Consider the following 21,470-nt stretch of genomic DNA (forward strand, 5'->3'; position numbering starts at 1 on the left):
CGTGACTGCCCCTTCTGCGCTCTGTACGAGAACTGGAATGGGAAAGGGACGTTGCTGGGCATGTGAGGCGTCTCCTCTGAGTACAATTGGGTTGAATAGTGCACTGCCGTCACCGAGAACCGCTCACCACAGCAAGGACACAAGAAGTTCATAAACATTTAGGGGAAATAAATAGAAATGGTCTAAAAGAAAATGGGAGAGATTTATCACTGGAGTTGTTTTGTATATCATTTTTTACCTCACTTTTGTTGCATTTTATTTATTTTTTTGGGCGGAAGTGCGCATAATGTATCATACAGTTTGGGGGAGATTTATCAAAGGAATTAGACTGGTTTTTCCTGTCAAAATTTGTCGCACAGAAAGTCACAGTCTAAATATGTGCGACTTTTCTGCCACTTTGGCTTTAGAGGATTTTTAGAACATGAAGCATTCTAGTCTATTTTAGACAGCGCTGAAAGTACCCGAAATGTCAGACCATGCTGGATCATAAATACAGTCTAAAGCATAGATCACGAAGTCCGTGATCAGTATTTATCAAGAGCCGTGCGCCATTTGATAAATTAGGCACACAATGGACCGGCCTAACCCTCTGTAGTTTGGTCTATATTGATGCGGAACATAGACAACTTTTATAATTCTCCCCCTTTGTGTAATAAATAATTTGGCAGTCCACCGAAACTAACAGAATGACTTTGCAGCACCAATGCTCATGCTGTAAATTAGGTTTCTAGAGCACCATAAAGGGTGGTAGAAATTTGCGTTTATTGTCACTCTGCGACGTAAGGATACGATCATACCGCGTTCCTGCCCGCATTAACCATATCCATCGCCATGGGACATACTAAACAGCATAGTGGGATGATTGACTGCAATTCTCATAACTACCACTAGATGTCACTACACTTTTTACACTCATGGTAAATTACAGAATGTTCTTTTCTGTAGTTCTTGATCCTATGCTGCAAAAAGAAGCTGCAAATGATTAACCATTTACTTGCTGAAATATTTACAGTTGTATAATGGAATCATAGTAAATTTTATAGAAATAGAAAACTGAGTCAAAACATTTGTAGGGCTAGATTATTGATTTCATCATCTTGGGATATATTTTTTTCACATGGGGATTATGGGTGGAATATCATGGTTGCACATGCCAAGTAACACACTAGACCTATTTATGATAAGAATATGGGTATACATATTTTTTTACATGGGGATTATGGGTGGAATATCATGGTTGCACATGCCAAGTAACACACTAGACCTATTTATGATAAGAATATGGGTATACATATTTTTTTACATGGGGATTATGGGTGGAATATCATGGTTGCACATGCCAAGTAACACACTAGACCTATTTATGATAAGAATATGGGTATACATATTTTTTTTACATGGGGATTATGGGAGGAATATCATGGTTACACATGCTAAGGAACACAATTGACCTATTTCTGATAAAAATTTAGCTAAAAATATTTTTTTACATGGGAATTATGGGAGAAATATCATGGTTACACATGTTAAGGAACACATTTGACCTATTTCTGATAAGAATTTGGCTAAAAATATTTTTTTTACATGGGGATTATGGGAGGAATATCATGGTAACACATGCTAAGGAACACACTTGACATATTTCTGATAAAAATATGGGTATAATAATTTTTTTAACATTTTTTATATTCTTATCAGAAATAGGTCAAATGTGTTCCTTAGCATCTGTTACGCCGAGCGCTCCGGGTCCCCGCTCCTCCCCGGAGCGCTCGCTTCACTCCCTCCGCTGCAGCGCTCCGGTCACGTCCTCTGACCCGGGGCGCTGCGATCCTGCTGCCAGCCGGGATGCGATTCGCGATGCGGGTAGCGCCCGCTCGCGATGCGCACCCCGGCTCCCCTACCTGACTCGCTCCCCGTCTGTTCTGTCCCGGCGCGCGCGGCCCCGCTCCCTAGGGCGCGCGCGCGCCGGGTCTCTGCGATTTAAAGGGCCACTGCGCCGCTGATTGGCGCAGTGGTTCCAATTAGGGTTTTCACCTGTGCACTTCCCTATATTACCTCACTTCCCTTGCACTCCCTTGCCGGATCTTGTTGCCTTAGTGCCAGTGAAAGCGTTCCTTGTGTGTTCCTTGCCTGTGTTTCCAGACCTTCTGCCGTTGCCCCTGACTACGATCCTTGCTGCCTGCCCCGACCTTCTGCTACGTCCGACCTTGCTTCTGCTTACTCCCTTGTACCGCGCCTATCTTCAGCAGCCAGAGAGGTGAGCCGTTGCTAGTGGATACGACCTGGTCACTACCGCCGCAGCAAGACCATCCCGCTTTGCGGCGGGCTCTGGTGAAAACCAGTAGTGGCTTAGAACCGGTCCACTAGCACGGTCCACGCCAATCCCTCTCTGGCACAGAGGGTCCACTACCTGCCAGCCGGCATCGTGACAGTAGATCCGGCCATGGATCCCGCTGAAGTTCCTCTGCCAGTTGTCGCTGACCTCACCACGGTGGTCGCCCAGCAGTCACAACAGATAGCGCAACAAGGCCAACAGCTGTCTCAACTGACCGTTATGCTACAACAGTTGCTACCACAGCTTCAGCAGTCATCTCCTCCGCCAGCTCCTGCACCTCCTCCGCAGCGAGTGGCCGCTCCTGGGATACGCTTATCCTTGCCGGATAAATTTGATGGGGACTCTAAGTTTTGCCGTGGCTTTCTTTCCCAATGTTCCCTGCATCTGGAGATGATGTCGGACCTGTTTCCCACTGAAAGGTCTAAGGTGGCTTTCGTAGTCAGTCTTCTGTCCGGAAAAGCCCTGTCATGGGCCACACCGCTCTGGGACCGCAATGACCCCGTCACTGCCTCTGTACACTCCTTCTTCTCGGAAATCCGAAGTGTCTTTGAGGAACCTGCCCGAGCCTCTTCTGCTGAGACTGCCCTGTTGAACCTGGTCCAGGGTAATTCTTCCGTTGGCGAGTATGCCGTACAATTCCGTACACTTGCTTCAGAATTGTCCTGGAATAATGAGGCCCTCTGCGCGACCTTCAAAAAAGGCCTATCCAGCAACATTAAAGATGTTCTGGCCGCACGAGAAATTCCTGCTAATCTACATGAACTTATTCACCTAGCCACTCGCATTGACATGCGTTTTTCTGAAAGGCGTCAGGAACTCCGCCAAGATATGGACTCTGTTCGCACGAGGCGTTTCGTCTCCTCGGCTCCTCTCTCCTCTGGTCCCCTGCAATCTGTTCCTGTGCCTCCCGCCGTGGAGGCTATGCAGGTCGACCGGTCTCGCCTGACACCTCAAGAGAGGACACGACGCCGTATGGAGAACCTCTGCCTGTACTGTGCTAGTACCGAACACTTCCTGAGGGATTGTCCTATCCGTCCTCCTCGCCTGGAAAGACGTACGCTGACTCCGCACAAAGGTGAGACAGTCCTTGATGTCTACTCTGCTTCTCCACGTCTTACTGTGCCTGTGCGGATGTCTGCCTCTGCCTTCTCCTTCTCTACAGTGGCCTTCTTGGACTCTGGATCTGCAGGAAATTTTATTTTGGCCTCTCTCGTCAACAGGTTCAACATCCCAGTGACCAGTCTCGCCAGACCCCTCTACATCAATTGTGTAAATAATGAAAGATTGGACTGTACCATACGTTTCCGCACGGAGCCCCTTCTTATGAGCATCGGATCTCATCATGAGAGGATTGAACTTTTGGTCCTCCCCAATTGCACCTCGGAGATTCTCCTTGGACTTCCCTGGCTTCAACTTCATTCCCCAACCCTGGATTGGTCCACTGGGGAGATCAAGAGTTGGGGGTCCTCTTGTTCCAAGAACTGTCTAAAACCGGTTCCCAGTAACCCTTGCCGTAACTCTGTGGTTCCTCCAGTAACCGGTCTCCCTAAGGCCTATATGGACTTCGCGGATGTTTTCTGCAAAAAACAAGCTGAGACTCTACCTCCTCACAGGCCTTATGATTGCCCTATCGACCTCCTCCCGGGTACTACTCCACCCCGGGGCAGAATTTATCCTCTCTCTGCCCCAGAGACTCTTGCCATGTCCGAATACGTCCAGGAGAATCTAAAAAAGGGCTTTATCCGTAAATCCTCCTCTCCTGCCGGAGCCGGATTTTTCTTTGTGTCCAAAAAAGATGGCTCCCTACGTCCTTGCATTGACTACCGCGGTCTTAATAAAATCACGGTTAAGAACCGCTACCCCTTACCCCTCATCTCTGAACTCTTTGATCGCCTCCAAGGTGCCCACATCTTCACTAAATTGGACTTAAGAGGCGCCTATAACCTCATCCGCATCAGAGAGGGGGACGAGTGGAAAACGGCATTTAACACCAGAGATGGACACTTTGAGTATCTGGTCATGCCCTTTGGACTGTGCAATGCCCCTGCCGTCTTCCAAGACTTTGTCAATGAAATTTTTCGTGATCTGTTATACTCCTGTGTTGTGGTATATCTGGACGATATCCTAATTTTTTCTGCCAATCTAGAAGAACACCGCCAGCATGTCCGTATGGTTCTTCAGAGACTTCGTGACAACCAACTCTATGCCAAAATTGAGAAATGTCTGTTTGAATGCCAATCTCTTCCTTTTCTTGGATATTTGGTCTCTGGCCAGGGACTACAGATGGATCCAGACAAACTCTCTGCCGTCTTAAATTGGCCACGCCCCTCCGGACTCCGTGCTATCCAACGCTTTTTGGGGTTCGCCAATTATTACAGGCAATTTATTCCACATTTTTCTACCATTGTGGCTCCTATCGTGGCTTTAACCAAGAAAAATGCTGATCCCAAGTCCTGGCCTCCTCAAGCAGAAGACTCCTTTAAACGACTCAAGTCTGCCTTTTCTTCGGCTCCCGTGCTCTCCAGACCTGACCCTTCCAAACCCTTCCTATTGGAGGTTGATGCCTCCTCAGTAGGAGCTGGAGCTGTTCTTCTACAAAAAAATCCTTCCGGGCATGCTGTCACTTGTGGTTTTTTCTCTAGGACCTTCTCTCCAGCGGAGAGGAACTACTCCATCGGGGATCGAGAGCTTCTAGCCATTAAATTAGCACTTGAGGAATGGAGGCATCTGCTGGAGGGATCAAGATTTCCTGTTATTATCTACACCGACCACAAGAACCTCTCCTACCTCCAGTCGGCCCAACGGCTGAATCCTCGCCAGGCCCGGTGGTCTCTGTTCTTTGCCCGATTTAATTTTGAGATTCACTTTCGTCCTGCCGATAAGAACATTAGGGCCGATGCTCTCTCTCGTTCCTCGGATGCCTCAGAAGTTGATCTCCCTCCGCAACACATCATTCCACCTGACTGCCTGATCTCCACTTCTCCTGCCTCCATCAGGCAGACTCCTCCAGGAAAGACCTTTGTTTCTCCACGCCAACGCCTCGGAATCCTCAAATGGGGTCACTCCTCCCATCTCGCAGGTCATGCGGGCATCAAGAAATCTGTGCAACTCATCTCCCGCTTCTATTGGTGGCCGACTCTGGAGACGGATGTTGGGGACTTTGTGCGAGCCTGCACTATCTGTGCCCGGGATAAGACTCCTCGCCAGAAGCCCGCTGGTTTTCTTCATCCTCTGCCTGTCCCCGAACAGCCTTGGTCTCTGATTGGTATGGATTTTATTACTGATTTACCCCCTTCCCGTGGCAACACCGTTATTTGGGTGGTCGTTGATCGATTCTCCAAAATGGCACATTTCATCCCTCTTCCTGGTCTTCCTTCTGCGCCTCAGTTGGCTAAACAATTTTTTGTACACATTTTTCGTCTTCACGGGTTGCCTACGCAGATTGTCTCGGATAGAGGGGTCCAATTCGTGTCTAAATTCTGGAGGGCTCTCTGTAAACAACTCAAGATTAAATTAAATTTTTCCTCTGCATATCATCCCCAGTCCAATGGACAAGTAGAAAGAATTAACCAGATCCTGGGTGATTATTTGCGACATTTTGTTTCCTCCCGCCAGGATGACTGGGCAGATCTCCTTCCATGGGCCGAATTTTCGTATAACTTCAGGGTCTCTGAATCTTCCTCCAAATCCCCATTTTTCGTGGTGTACGGCCGTCACCCTCTTCCCCCCCTCCCTACCCCCTTGCCCTCTGGTCTGCCCGCTGTGGATGAAATTTCTCGTGACCTTTCCATTATATGGAGAGAGACCCAAAATTCTCTCTTACAGGCTTCTTCACGCATGAAGAGGTTCGCGGATAAGAAAAGAAGAGCTCCCCCCGTTTTTTCCCCTGGAGACAAGGTATGGCTCTCCGCTAAATATGTCCGCTTCCGTGTCCCTAGCTACAAGTTGGGACCACGCTATCTTGGTCCTTTCAAAATTTTGTGTCAAATTAATCCTGTCTCTTATAAACTTCTTCTTCCTCCTTCTCTTCGTATCCCTAATGCCTTTCACGTCTCTCTTCTCAAACCACTCATCCTCAACCGTTTTTCTCCCAAATCTGTTCCTCCCACTCCTGTTTCCGGCTCCTCGGACGTCTTCTCGGTCAAGGAAATTTTGGCTGCCAAAAAGGTCAGAGGGAAAAATTTTTTTTTAGTAGACTGGGAGGGTTGTGGTCCTGAAGAGAGATCCTGGGAACCTGAGGACAACATCCTTGACAAAAGTCTGCTCCTCAGGTTCTCAGGCTCCAAGAAGAGGGGGAGACCCAAGGGGGGGGGTACTGTTACGCCGAGCGCTCCGGGTCCCCGCTCCTCCCCGGAGCGCTCGCTTCACTCCCTCCGCTGCAGCGCTCCGGTCACGTCCTCTGACCCGGGGCGCTGCGATCCTGCTGCCAGCCGGGATGCGATTCGCGATGCGGGTAGCGCCCGCTCGCGATGCGCACCCCGGCTCCCCTACCTGACTCGCTCCCCGTCTGTTCTGTCCCGGCGCGCGCGGCCCCGCTCCCTAGGGCGCGCGCGCGCCGGGTCTCTGCGATTTAAAGGGCCACTGCGCCGCTGATTGGCGCAGTGGTTCCAATTAGGGTTTTCACCTGTGCACTTCCCTATATTACCTCACTTCCCTTGCACTCCCTTGCCGGATCTTGTTGCCTTAGTGCCAGTGAAAGCGTTCCTTGTGTGTTCCTTGCCTGTGTTTCCAGACCTTCTGCCGTTGCCCCTGACTACGATCCTTGCTGCCTGCCCCGACCTTCTGCTACGTCCGACCTTGCTTCTGCTTACTCCCTTGTACCGCGCCTATCTTCAGCAGCCAGAGAGGTGAGCCGTTGCTAGTGGATACGACCTGGTCACTACCGCCGCAGCAAGACCATCCCGCTTTGCGGCGGGCTCTGGTGAAAACCAGTAGTGGCTTAGAACCGGTCCACTAGCACGGTCCACGCCAATCCCTCTCTGGCACAGAGGGTCCACTACCTGCCAGCCGGCATCGTGACAGCATCTATGACCATGATATTCCATCCATAATCCCCATGTAAAAAATATAGCCATATTCTTATCATAAATAGGTCTAATGTGTTCCTTAGGATGTGTAACCATGATATTCCTCCCATAATCCACATGTAAAAAAAATATTTATAGCCATATTCTTATCATAAATAGGTCAAATGTGTTCCTTAGCATGTGTAACCATGATATTCCTCCCATAATCCACATGTAAAAAAATATTTACAGCCATATTCTTATCAGAAATAGGTCAAATGTGTTCCTTAGCATGTATAACCATTACATTGCTCCCATAATCCCCATGTAAAAATATTTTAGCCATATTCTTATCAGAAATAGGTCAAATGTGTTCTTTAGCATGTATAACCATGATATTCCTTCCATAATCCCCATGTAAAAAATATTTTAGCCATATTCTTATCAGAAATAGGTCAAATGTGTTCCTCAGCATGTATAACCATGATATTCCTCCCATAGTACCTATGTAAAAAATATTTTAGCCATATTCTTATCAGAAATAGGTCAAATGTGTTCCTTAGCATGTATAACCATGATATTCCTCCCATAATCCCCATGTAAACAATATTTTAGCCATATTCTTATCAGAAATAGGTCAAATATGTTCCTTAGCATGTATAACCATAATATTCCTCCCATAATACCCATGTAAAAAAAATATTTAGAGCCATATTCTTATCAGAAATAGGTCAAGTATGCTCCTTAACATGTGCATCCATGATATTCCACCCATAATCCAAATGTAAAAAAAAATTATTATTATAGCCATATTCTTATGAGAAACAGGTCAAATGTGTTTCTTAGCATCTATAACCATGATATTCCTCCCACAATCCACATGTAAAAAAAATTTATAGCCATATTCTTATCAGAAATAGGTCAAATGTGTTCCTTAGCATGTGTAACCATGATATTCCTCCCATAATCCACAAGTAAAAAAATATAGCCATATTCTTATTCCTCCCATAATTTCCATGTAAAAAAAATATTTTCTGGGATGATAATCAAAACAGGTAAAATCAATAATCTAGTCCTACAAATGTTCTGACTAATTTTTCTATTCCTATAGAATTTACTATGATTCCATTAAACAACTGTAAATATTTCAGCAAGTAAATGGTTAATCATTTGCAGGTTCTTTTTGCAACATAGGATCAAGAACTACAGAAAAGAACATTCTGTAATTTACCATGAGGGGAATTTATCATTGTATATTGAGCTTTTTTTTTTGGTGTATTTTTTAACGTAAAAATTTGCGCAAGAGGGTTTTTTTGTGCAAAATCTGATAGAATTCTTCATAGCCATGTCTACGGTTAAGTTTACCATAGAGCACTTTCTACTGTAGAATCGAATTTATTAACTGCATTTTTTTTAAGCGAAAAAATGCGCAAAATCACTTTTCTTGTGCAAATATACACCACCTCGGAGGACACGTACCAAAGTGTCTATTTTGGGACATTTAGGACTACTACTCCCATCATGGACAGACTCTGCCCATGATGGGAGTTATAGCACAGGGGCTGAGGTGCAGATTGCAGCAGAGACCCGCTGCGATCCGCATTTATTAACTGTAAAAGCCGGCGGCACATGCGGTTACACTGCGCTGCCCGCCGGCTCCTATATACAGTTCTCATAATTCATAATCCCTGCTGCCGGGAGACAGCAGCGCAGTGTAGCCGCATGTGCCACCGGCTTTTACAGTTAATAAATGTGGATCGCAGTGGATCTCCTGAGAATGATCTGCTGCGATCTGTCCCTCTGCCCTTGAACTACTACTCCTATCATAGGACAGAGTCTGTCCCATGATGGGAGTAGTTGTAGTACCGCAGCATTGCTTAGGGATGGCACTTGCACATCCCCCGGCTGCAGGACTTTTAGGACTACTACTCTGCAGAATGACCTGCTGCGATCTGCACCTCAGCCCCTGGACTATAACTCCCATCATGGGCAGAGTCTGTCCATGATGGGAGTAGTAGTCCTAAAAGTCCTGCAGCCAGGGGATGTGCAAGTGCCATCCCTCAGCAGTGCTGCGGTACTACAACTACTCCCATCATGGGACAGACTCTGTCCCACGATAGGAGTAGTAGTCCAAGGGCAGAGGGACAGATCGAAAGGGGGTCTCACTCCTGAGACCCCCTGCAGCCTTTACTGCTCTGCCCCCTAGTGATGACATCATTAGGGGGCAGAGCTACACAGTCCAGGCCTGACTCTGTTCACATTATGCGTTTTGCATAATGGGAACAGAGCCTTTCTGGCAGTGTGTTCCCAAACAGGGAGACTCCAGCTGTTGCTTAACTACAGCCCCCCATGATGGGAGTTGTAGTTTAGCAACAATTGGAGGCTCACTGTTTAGGAACGTGCTGCATTATGTGCGCTCTCCACAGGGGAGAGCGCAAAAAATTTACTAACCCATATTTCTTGTTTTTCTTTTCTTCTCATTTCCGCCTATACCCAGGCATGCGTGGTGGTGATCTCGGGAAGCGTTTGCCCCAACGAGAGAGCTATTGGATTTGGCGTTTAAATACAGTACAACCTCAGGGCCTAAATGAAGCCTTACCTTTTGGACCATTTCTGTAATGTTTTTTTACCATCTCTTTCTCTGACCGTTAATGCCACATAGGGATTCCTTGTCTGGTCTGTCTGTTTTAACCTGGTTTTAAAGGTATAATACCTACTATTTTAACAGTTGTTTTTTATTTATTTTTTCTTAATTTTTCAGGACATCAATCTTGTCATACATCTGGTATGGGAGTGTCGCAGAGCCAGTTTCGGAGTATTCACAACTACATTGGAGGTTGCCTTCATTAAGGGAGATTCATGTTGATGTTGTCTTTTATACCATTATTGGTACATTTGTATGTTTAGATTTACAAGTAACTTTTAGGTACATTATTGTAATTACTCATTTTTTTTAATACATACAACATTTACTATGCCAATTTGTGTTTTGGTGCTTTGGTATATGATCCATGCTTTTACACCTTGTGACTGGATACTATCGCTTTTCCCTTTAGGGCTATTAGGGAGCTATCCATGCTCTTATTACCCTACACTCATTTTGTTATTTACTCCACACTTCAGCATTACACAACATTTCTTTACCATTTTCACCTCTTTTGTACATATAATTTTATTATATATATTTTTTTTTCATTCTTTCAAGTTTTTTAGGTTTGTTTTTCTGCACCTTCCACTTCAATATTTGCAGTGCATTTACCATTCTTTTTACCCCCTTTTACGTCCTAGCTACACACCATTCTACTACCCATTTCATTTGCATACCCCTCGCTCCCCATTCCTACACTCTATTTTGGCACTCACTTTTTATCACATAAAATCCTTTGCACTGCTCACTTACTTCACATGATTTTTGGTCTATCTACTCATTTTGGTTTAATTTTCCCCACTTCAGCCCCCCTTTTTCCTGTACACTTCCATGTCACTCGATACTTACCTCATACTTACACACCCTTCTCTTCCTCATACACTGTGTTCAGTCATTGATTCACACACATTTGATTTTTATCACAGATCTTACATACATTGGTAAATAACCCTCTGTGTATGCATATACAGAGTGTCCATTTTCATATTTTACAATCACTTTTTTTATTTGCACTGATATGTTTTTTATTTCTCTTATTACTAAAAATATTTTATATATATATATATATATATATATATATATATATATTTGTTATTTAATATCTAATATTCTTACCTTGATGCAGTATACATGGATATAACTTTATGTATGTATGCAGCACTATATTTCCACTTACCGTCACACTATTCTTATATACATGGTACCTAGCCCATTGCATTCAATTGCTACAATTTTTATAATATCATTACTTTTTATATGGCATTATCTTCTATTTGTTATTATATGTGTACTTTGTATACATTAGTTTGTATAGCTATTTCAGTGTCTTATATTTTTATTAGCACTGCTCCTGTTGCCAGTGCGCATGCGCCGGTCCGGTCCGTCTGGGATCCGGAGGGTCGCGTCAACGTCATGGCGGAGTCATGTGACTTCACACGTGAACCCGGTCATGTGAGGCGGTCTCTTCCGGCTTCCGGGCGGTCGTCTGTGACAGCGTCCATGCGCCGATGCCACGCCACAGGTGTTAGCTACCAAGCTATTAAGGTTAGTGATCTGATTGGTGCCCTGTTCCTTAAATAGACAGTCGGACGGGATAGGGCCACTCCCAGACGAAGGTGACGTACCGAAACGTACGTTGGAGTGGTGCTATCCCGGTCTCTGCCAGTGTACTGTACTTTGTTGGTACGCTGCTATTAGGTCTGTATCCCTCCAGCCTGTGTCTGCAGGCTACTGCTATATGCACATTGCACTTTCATTACATGTCAATATTGTAAGCTTCTGTATATGCGCTGTCTAAATTGGTTATGTGCAATAGCTTCTTATACATATTATAGATGTGCTACTGCCATCTTTATATATATATATATATATATATATATATATATATATATATATTTTTAAATTGGGACATATCCTATCATAATAATTCTGTGTCCCTTTATTATTACCTGCGCAGAGCCAATGATATCACTGTTTGTTGCTGTATTCCTCTTTTTCGCATATACGTGTCTTTTATCAATGCACTGTCTTTTTCTACGGAGTGGTACCCTGAAGGCTTCCACACACCAGCAAAAACGAAAGAAAAAAATGTCAAAATGCAGGAAAAAGCTGTGACAGTTTTTCTGGCGCTTTTGCTGGTGGACAAAAAAACTCAATGGAATCCGAGCCTCAAAGCAATAGAACATAATCCCTGTGTACACTTTTCCTGTGTAGATCAGGTGTACAAATAGAACTGTGTGGAGATTTAGAACTTTGCACAAAATTTATCATGTGCCTTGCACAAGTATGGTAAATTTGGTGCAATTGCACCAAATTTAGACCAACCTAAACAATCTACAAAAAACTTCTACCTACACCAACATTGATGAATGTCCCCCCATGAGTGTAAAAAGTGTAGTGACATCTAGTGGTAGTTGGCAGTCAATCATCCCATCATCCCACTATGCTGTTTAGCATGTCCCATCACCATCCCGCTGAAAGCAGCAGTATACTGTGACTGAGAACAGCGGACCCCATTCAATGTATTATGGTAAAATGAGAGATGTAATTACAGAGTACAATTGCACAAAGAATACAGTTGCATAAATAACAAGCCCACAAAAGGTCTGTGGATGGAAAACTTAAAGGGTTATGGCTCTTAGAAGGACAGGAGGATAAAAAAAAAATAATGCAAAAATGAAGCTGGCTGTGTCCTTAACCCTTCCAGGACCAAGGGTGTACAGGTACGCCCTCGGACCCTGGTACTTAAAGACCAAGGGCCGTTAATTGCAATGTCCCAATCAGGTTACCGGATGATGAGAGGGTCCTCACCTGCCTCTCCGTCATCCAATCGGCGATCTACTGCTCCATGCCTAGAGCAGCAGAGCGCTGGATACACTGATCAATGCTATGCTATGTCATTGCATTGGTTAGTATATGCAATCAGAAGATTGCATGTTTTAGCCCCCTGTGTGTGTGTGTGGGGGGGGGGGCTAAAAAAAAAAAAACATAAAGTGGAAAAACAAAAGTTAATAAAAGTGAATTAACCCCTTCCCTATTAAAAGTTTAAATAACCCCCCTTTCCCATTTTTAAAATAAAATAATGTAATAAAAATAATCATGTGGTACCGCTGCGTGCGTAAATGTCCAAACTATTAAAATATAAGGTTAGCTAAACCGCTCAGTCGATGGCGTACATGTAAAAAAGTCCCCAATTTTTTTTTTCATATACCATAAAAATATTAATAAAAAGCGATCAAAAAGTCCCATTAAAACAAAAATGGTTAGAAAAAACCTACTTATTTTGGTGCATGTAGTTAGGATTTTTTTTAAAGTAGTAAAATAAAATAAAACCTACATAAATTGGGTATTCTAGTAACCGTATAGACCTACAGAATAAAGATAAGGTTGGTTTTTTGGTTTTGCGGTAGATTTTGTTATTAAATGATTGATGTCATTATTAAAAAGCACAATTGGTGGCGCAAAAGACAAGCCCTTATATGGGTCTGTAGGAACAAAAGGAGGAGAGGAGGAAAAAACAAAAGTGCAAAATCAAAAATTGGCCTGGTCATTAAGGTGAAAATGAGCTTGGTCCTTAAGGGGTTAAAGGAAATCTCTTATCAGTTTCACCTGCACTAACCTGTTGATACAGACAGGTAGTGCAGGGGACACCGATGACAACCATACTTTGCAGGGGACACTGATGACAACCATACTTACCTGGACCTGTTCCATGCTCTGGTTCTCCTGCAATCTTCTGCCGTATCTTCCGTTCGGGGGCTGACTTGGAGCATGAGCGGGCTTAGTGACCCAGCAGAGAAGCTGCAGCGGTGACGTCACAAAACTCTGCCCATGCTCCAAGTCAGCCCAGAACGGAAGATATGGTAAAAGATTGACGAAGACCCAGAGCATGGAACAGAATCAGGTAAGTATGGTTGTCATCAGTGTCACCAACACTACCTGTCTGTACCGACAGGTTAGTGCAGATGAAACTGATGACAGATTTCCTTTAAGGCCCAAATGGGCTGAATCCTCAAGGGGTTAATACTCACAGGTGGACAATATACTTTATGCATAATTTTTTTTATTCTGAATGTTATTGTTATGATATTTTGTGCAAGACAGTGTATACATAATAGTAATAAAACAATAATTCACTTCAGAACACTATTATTTATCCACGCCTGGGACTTTTCTGCAACTTTTCACCCTGTTTCACACAAAAAAAAGAATAAAAAAACATCCACAGCCAGTGGGCTGGTGTAGTTTTGCGACAAATTGAGAGCTTTGTGACAAACTTGCAGCTTTTTTAAAGAAAAGTAACACTTTATAAATCAGCAACCACTGCCAAGTAAAAAAAACTAAAAGTGTGTACCAGAGTCAGTTTAGTCAAAATTGCTTTTGTGTCGCACAAATTTTGCCCAGAAGACACATTTCTGCGACTTTTCTACACCAAAAAAAGCTCTAAATCTGTTTTATTAAATAACTGTCTCAATTTATTTACGGTCTAAACATAGTTTACACCTATTTAGTATGTTTATGATAACATTTACCTACATCCAATTGTATCAGCTTACTATTTATATGATAATTCTCACCTTATTATAACACATTATAGTCCTACTAAAGTACACTTGGATTACTGCACCTCTTTCCTGATTATTTATCTCATATTTGCTCATGTGCGTGTTTGTGCAAAATAGTTGAACTAATAGTGGAACTAAACTAAAAAAGGGAGGAAAAAAAGCAAATTGGACATAATGTCACACCAAACTCCAAAAATAGGCTGGACAAAATTATTGGCACCCTTAAAGGGGTACTCCTCCCCCAGACATTTTATCCCCTATCCAAAGGATAGGGGATAAGATGTCAGATTGCCGGGGTCCCGCTGCTGGGGCCCCCGGGATCTCTGCTGCAGCACCCCGCTATCACACTCGCTCTGTGTAATCACTGGCGATACAGGGGCTCGTGATGTCTCCGCCTCCTCTTGATGTCACGGCCCGCCCCCTTAATGCAAGTCTATGGGAGGGAGCGTGATGGCCGCCATGCCCCCTCCCATAGACTTGTATTGAGGGGCGGGCTGTGACGTCACGAGGGGCCAGAGCCATGACGTAAGGATGCTGTGGCCCCTGTATTGCCCGTCATTACGCACAGAGCGAGTTTGCTCTGTGCAGTAATGATAGCGAGGTGCTGCAGAGGAGATCCCGGGGGTCCCCAGCAGTGGGACCCCAGCGATCTGACATCTTATCCCCTATCCTTTGGATAAGGGATAAGATTTCTAGGGGCAGAGTACCCCTTTAACTTAATAATTGGTTGCACACCCTTTGGAAAAAATAAATGAAATCAGTCGCTTCCTATAACCATCAATAAGCTACTTACACCTCTCAGCCGGAATGTTGACCACTCTTCCTTTGCAAACTGCTCCAGGTCTCTCTTATTGGAAGGGCGCCTTTTCCCAACAGCAATTTTAAGAACCTTCCACAGGTGTTCAATGGGATTTAGATCTGGACTCATTGCTGGCCACTTCAAAACTCTCCAGCGCTTTGTTGCCATCCATTTCTGGTTGTTCTGCTGGAAGACCCAAGATCTCGGACGCAAACCAAAATCCATAAGAAAAATAGCCCAAACCTCAAGGATAGTGTAATACTAAATGGATAGTTGAATAATATTGATCTAAGACTGTGCTTCAAATAAAAATGATTTTTTATTTAATAAAAAGACAAGTAAATCGCAACAATTCCCCTCACATGGCCCTTGCAGGAGGAATATAATAATATGCATATAACATACAAAATGATCAATAAAAAATCATGATAAAATCACAACCATAAGAAGTAGTGGAATATAATATACAGGGTGGGCCATTTATATGGATACACCTTAATAAAATGGTAATGGTTGGTGATATTAACTTCCTGTTTTGTTTGTGGCACATTAGTATATGTGAGAGGGAAAACTTTTCAAGATGGGTGGTGACCATGGCGGCCATTTTGAAGTCGGCAATTTTGAATCCAACTTTTGTTTTTTCAATAGGAAGAAGGTCATGTGACACATCACAATTTCACAAGTAAAACAATGATGTGCTTGGTTTTAACATAACTTTATTCTTTCAGGAGTTATTTACAAGTTTCTGACCACTTATAAAATGTGTTCAATGTGCTGCCCATTGTCTTGGATTGTCAATGCAACCCTCTTCTCCCACTCTTCACACACTAATAGCAACACCGCAGGAGAAATGCTAGCCCAGGCTTCCAGTATCCGTAGTTTCAGGTGCTGCACATCTCGTGTACATCTAGCCTTCTCATTGTCTGGTAATGATAAATGGAATTCAATCTGTATGATATGTCAGTATTGAAATAGTAGTTATCTGTCCATATACTGTCAAGGATTGTGTAAGTAAAGTATTAGTTGTTATTATCACTATAGTATAATGCTCCTTGTTACCTGTCCTGCATGCCGTCTTCTTGCACTACAGTACTTGTGCTCAGCAGAGCTCCGGCTGGTCTTTGAGCGCTGGCAAGCGCTGTGTGCGGCTGGTCCAGGCTGCGCTGGACCCGATGTAAGTCGCACAGTATTCCAGGGACTGACAGATGGCAGATCCTCGTGGCGATGGCGTCTGATGGCAGATCCTCGTGGCGATGGCGTCTGATGTCAGCTGGGAGATGGTAACAGCGGTGGATGGATCACAGGAGCGGCAATATCAGCGGGGAGCCAGATTGTTACGGCAAGTGGATCTCAGGAACAGCAACTTAGATAGGTAAGTTGCAATCTTTGGCAGTTTTCCATACCATTTGCCATACAAATGAATGGATGGATCACACAATGCTGTTTAGATGTGCTCCATTCGTGACCAAGTGCCTTGCATACTCTGTTTTATTTTGTACATACGATTTTTATTAACCAGTGTAAATTAATGCCTATTGCCAACAATGTTTGCTCACTGTCACGATTCGGCTGGCAGGAGGTGGATCCTCTGTGCCAGAGAGGGATTGGCGTGGACCGTGTTGGTGGACCGGTTCTAAGTTGCTACTGGTATTCACCAGAGCCCGCCGCAAAGCGGGATGGTCTTGCAGCGGCGGTAGCAACCAGGTCGTGTCCACCAGCAACGGCTCAACCTCTCTGACTGCTGAAGATAGGCGCGGTACAAGGGAGTAGACAAGAGCAAGGTCGGACGTAGCAGAAGGTCAGGGCAGGCAGCAAGGATCGTAGTCAGGGGCAACGGCAGGAGGTCTGGAATACAGGCTAGGAACACACAAGGAAACTCTTTCACTGGCACAATGGCAACAAGATCAGGTGAGGGAGTGCAGGGGAAGTGAGGTATAAGTAGGGAGTGCACAGGTGAACACACTGATTAAGCCTGCTGCGCCAATCAGTGGCGCAGTGGCCCTTTAAATTGCAGAGACCCGGCGCGCGCGCACCCTAAGGAGCGGGGCCGCGCGCGCCGGGACAAGACAGGCGGGGAACGGGTCAGGTACGGGAGCCGGGATGCGCATCGCGAGCGGGCGCCTCCCGCATAGCGAATCGCATCCCGGCTGAGAGGGATATTGCAGCGCACCCGGTCAGCAGGTCTGACCGGGGCGCTGCAAATGCGAGGAAGCTGCGAGCGCTCCGGGGAGGAGCGGGGACCCGGAGCGCTCGGCGTAACACTCACTCTTTAATCCATTCCTAAGATCCACAGCCTTATCTTAATGACGATATCCATAGCACCTGTTAATCAAGACCAAACTGCTATATATATGACGAACTCTCTATTTGCCGATATAACATCCAATGATTCCACAGCACACAGGAGTTTTTCCAAAAAAGAGAAGGTGGTTTATTCCATTCCCAGTGTTACAAAATAAGTGCTACGTTTCAGCAGCCTCTCGCCGCCATTTTCAATGCTTCAATGCATGCTTGAAAATGGCGGCGAGAGGCTGCTGAAACGTAGCACTTATTTTGTAACACTGGGAATGGAATAAACCACCTTCTCTTTTTTGGAAAAACTCCTGTGTGCTGTGGAATCATTGGATGTTATATACTGAAGGAGTCCTTTACCTAGACTCTGACCTCTGCGAGCATCTCTTCATATTTTTTCATTTTTTTCTAAATTTGTAGCTGTGCTGTTCTGTTTGGGATTATCTATTTGCCGATATAGCTACTGAGGAAGGGGTTGAATACTTTATGCCTGAGTACCCTGAAACGTGTTTAGCTACAAAGACGCATTGGAAGTTTTAGTGGTCTGCAAACCATTGAGAGTCCGGACTATTTAAAGCTGGTATTCAACATTTCTGCAACTGCCAAGGATTGCAACTTACCTATCTAAGTTGCTGTTCTGGTCTCATCTTTCCCAGAAGGATTTTGGCTTACTCAAGTTCATATTGGCAAAATGTAGTCTTGCTTTTATATGTCTCTGTGTCAGCAGTGGGGTCCTCCTCGGTCTCCTGCCATAGAGTTTCATTTAAATGTTGACGGATAGTTTCATGTTCGGACTATCCTGCACTGACACCTTTCATCAATTTTTCTCTTCTGTCCACGCCTAGGGAGATTAGCTACAGTGCCATGGGTTGAAAACTTCTTGATAATGTTGCGCACTGTGGACAAAGGCAAATCTACATCTCTGAAGATGGACTTGTAACCTTGACATTATTTATATTTTTCCACAAATTTGGTTCTCAAGTCCTCAGACAGTTCTCTTCTCCTCTTTCTGTTGTCCATGCTTAGTGTGGTACACACAGACACACAATGCAAATACTAAGTGAACTTCTCTCCTTTTTATCTGCTTTCAGGTTTGATTTTTTTTTTATTGCCCACACCTGTTACTTGCCCCAGGTGAGTTTAAAGGAGCATCACATGCTTGAAACAATCTTATTTTTCCACAATTTTGAAAGGGTGACAATAATTTTGTCCAGCCCATTTTTGGAGTTTGGTGTGACATTATGTCCAATTTGCTTTTTTCCTCCTTTTTTTTGTTTATTTCCAATACACACAAAGGGAATAAACATGTGTATAGCAAAACATGTGTTACTGCAATCCTTTTCTGTGAGAAATACTTCATTTTCTTGAAAAATTTCAGGGGTGCCAACATTTACGACCATGATTATAAAACAATTTATATCGGTGGTGCACCTCCACTTTAAATAGTTAGGTGTCTACCTATTTACCTTATATGATACCCTCAACAACCACAACTTCCACATCTACTTGATGGACTCCATGAGTCCCTTAAAAGGAATGTGTCATCAGAAAATGACCTATGGTTTAAATAAAGTTTTTGTGGTAAAGGGAATGTGTCACCATTTTTTTAATTTTTTTTTAAATAAATAAAATCATCTCAGCAACAGAAGAAGAGATGAGGAGTGAGGAACTGGAAGGAACCACAACAGGAGCTGCTGGGGACTGGCGTAAGTTAGTATCACTTTTTTCTTTTTACCCCAAGAATAGCAACATATCATTTTTTTATTGTTATGCTAGAGTATCCATTAACATACGCCAGAAATAAGTGTAAGTTATGTAAAAAAAATCTGCTCCAACTCATGACTGGAGTCGAAAGTCTACAGTATTGGGAGTTAGAAAGATGAACCAAATTGAATAGGCATGTGTCTGTTAATAAACCTGGCAAATCTTGTACCAGTGCATTATAAGTTATGACCAGTGTGTAAAATGGCTTTTTAAATGCCCCCATAGTCACTATTCCTTTAGACTCTATTGGGGGAATATTCAAAGACTTGTGTTATTAGGGCTCTTTATTTTGCACCACAAAGATTGTTAACTGTGCCTCATTTTCAGAAGTGTTTTGGGGATTTTGAAAATTTAGGGCAAATAGCACAAAAAGCGAATCATTTAACACCAAGTATACTTGGTATTAGCTTCAACACTTTGTGCACCAGAAAGTGGTGCTAAACCTTTAAAAATAGGGTGCTAATAGCACAAAAAGCCTAAGCATGCCCTAACCACACCTTTAAAAAAAAAAAAAAAACTGGCTAACAGGGTGCTAAATCAGGTGCTAATTATCTGAATATGTGGTGCTAATAGTGTGCTCCACATTTTAGGCAAATGTGGCACAGCTAAAGCAAAAAAAGTGCTGCTAAATTCTTTGACATCCCCCTCCCTCCCCCTAGGTTTTCCCTTTTAAGCTTAATTGACATTAAAGGGGTACTACCGTGGAAAACTTTTTTTTTTTTTTTAATTAACTGGTGCCAGAAAGTTAAACAGATCTGTAAATTACTTCTATTAAAAAAATCTTTGTCATAACAAAACCACAGTGCTCTCTGCTGACCTCTGCTGTTCATTTTAGGATCCTCATAGCAAACATATGCTGCTCTGGACAGTTCCTAAAATGGACAGCAGAGGTCAGCAGAGAGAACTGTGGTCATGACATAAGAGAAATCCAAAAAGATAAACATTTCCTCTGTAGTATACAGCCCCTAAAAAGTACTGGAAGGATTAAGATTTTTTTATAGAAGTAATTTACAAATCTGTTTAACTTTCTGGCACCAGTTGATTAAAAAAAAGTTTTCCACGGTAGTACCCCTTTAAGGGAGTTATCCACGATTAGAAAAACAGAGCTGATTTCTTCCAAAAACAGTGCCACATCTGTCCCCAGGTTGTTTGTGGTATTGCAGCTGAGTTCCACTGACGTTAATAGAGTCAAGTTGTAATACCACACCTGGAGACGGACGTGGCGCTCTATTTAGAAAAATTAGCTCAGTTTTTGTATTTCTGGATAACCTTTTTATTGAGAGGTGCACTAATGGCATAGTACTGGGAGCTATGCTGTAACCACAGTCTACTCGGCTGTTTTTGGCTCCTGACTATCTCCGTTTGCCACAAACAGGCTGGAGATGACCTGGCTAGCCATGATTTAAAGAATCAGGAGATAGAGCCTTGCGCAGGGCTGTTTTTTAATCCCACTCCCTGCCCACTACTGCAAAATGTGTTTCACTCCCGCCAGCTCCTGCAACATGTGTGTCCAATACTAGCCTCTCCCCCGGATGTTGCCGATGTATGTTCTGTAACTGCCGCTCCCGCCTGCAACAACCTCATTACTGCACACATCCTCATGTTTTTTATTGGATCTTGCAGAAACCCAATTCCGATGCCAGACTCTATCAGTACGTGCAAGACATGGAAAATCTCATTGCCATGCAAAGTTGACTATGTTTGATAGTCTCCTGCGATATCTACTGGATGTTGCAGGAACAGTAGTCTTTATCCATTCCACAAATACAATATGTATTACGGAGTTTTGGCTATTCTTTCCTTTTTGCCTGAGAAGTGTGTTCCAACAAGAATATGTTACACGACTCTACACTTGAATACTACGGACACTTATAAAAAAGCATATCTTTCTTACTTTGTTCTAATTATGGTGTAAAAAGCACTTTCTCCATGGACTGTTTGGATTCTCTTCTACAGCTGTGTGAGATCTTTCTCGTTACACTTGTACACATCCTCTATGGTTCTCACCATCAGACTACCTCGTACCTGCATGTTTTTCAGTATAGAGCCTGTGTAAGCCTTG

The 21,470-nt window shown here is 43.7% G+C and overlaps 1 long non-coding RNA gene across 1 annotated transcript; it reads left to right on the forward strand.

Annotated features, from left to right (window-relative positions):
- The first annotated feature begins 7 nt into the window (after positions 1 to 7).
- On the forward strand, positions 8 to 10,341 carry LOC130355776 (uncharacterized). The gene is made up of 3 exons (XR_008888655.1): positions 8 to 62; positions 9,839 to 9,956; positions 10,103 to 10,341. It is a non-coding gene; the product is annotated as an uncharacterized LOC130355776 (long non-coding RNA).
- The last annotated feature ends 11,129 nt before the right edge of the window (positions 10,342 to 21,470 follow it).

The sequence above is a fragment of the Hyla sarda genome, chromosome 2 (genome assembly GCF_029499605.1).
Source record: "Hyla sarda isolate aHylSar1 chromosome 2, aHylSar1.hap1, whole genome shotgun sequence".
Taxonomy (NCBI): Eukaryota; Metazoa; Chordata; class Amphibia; order Anura; family Hylidae; genus Hyla; species Hyla sarda.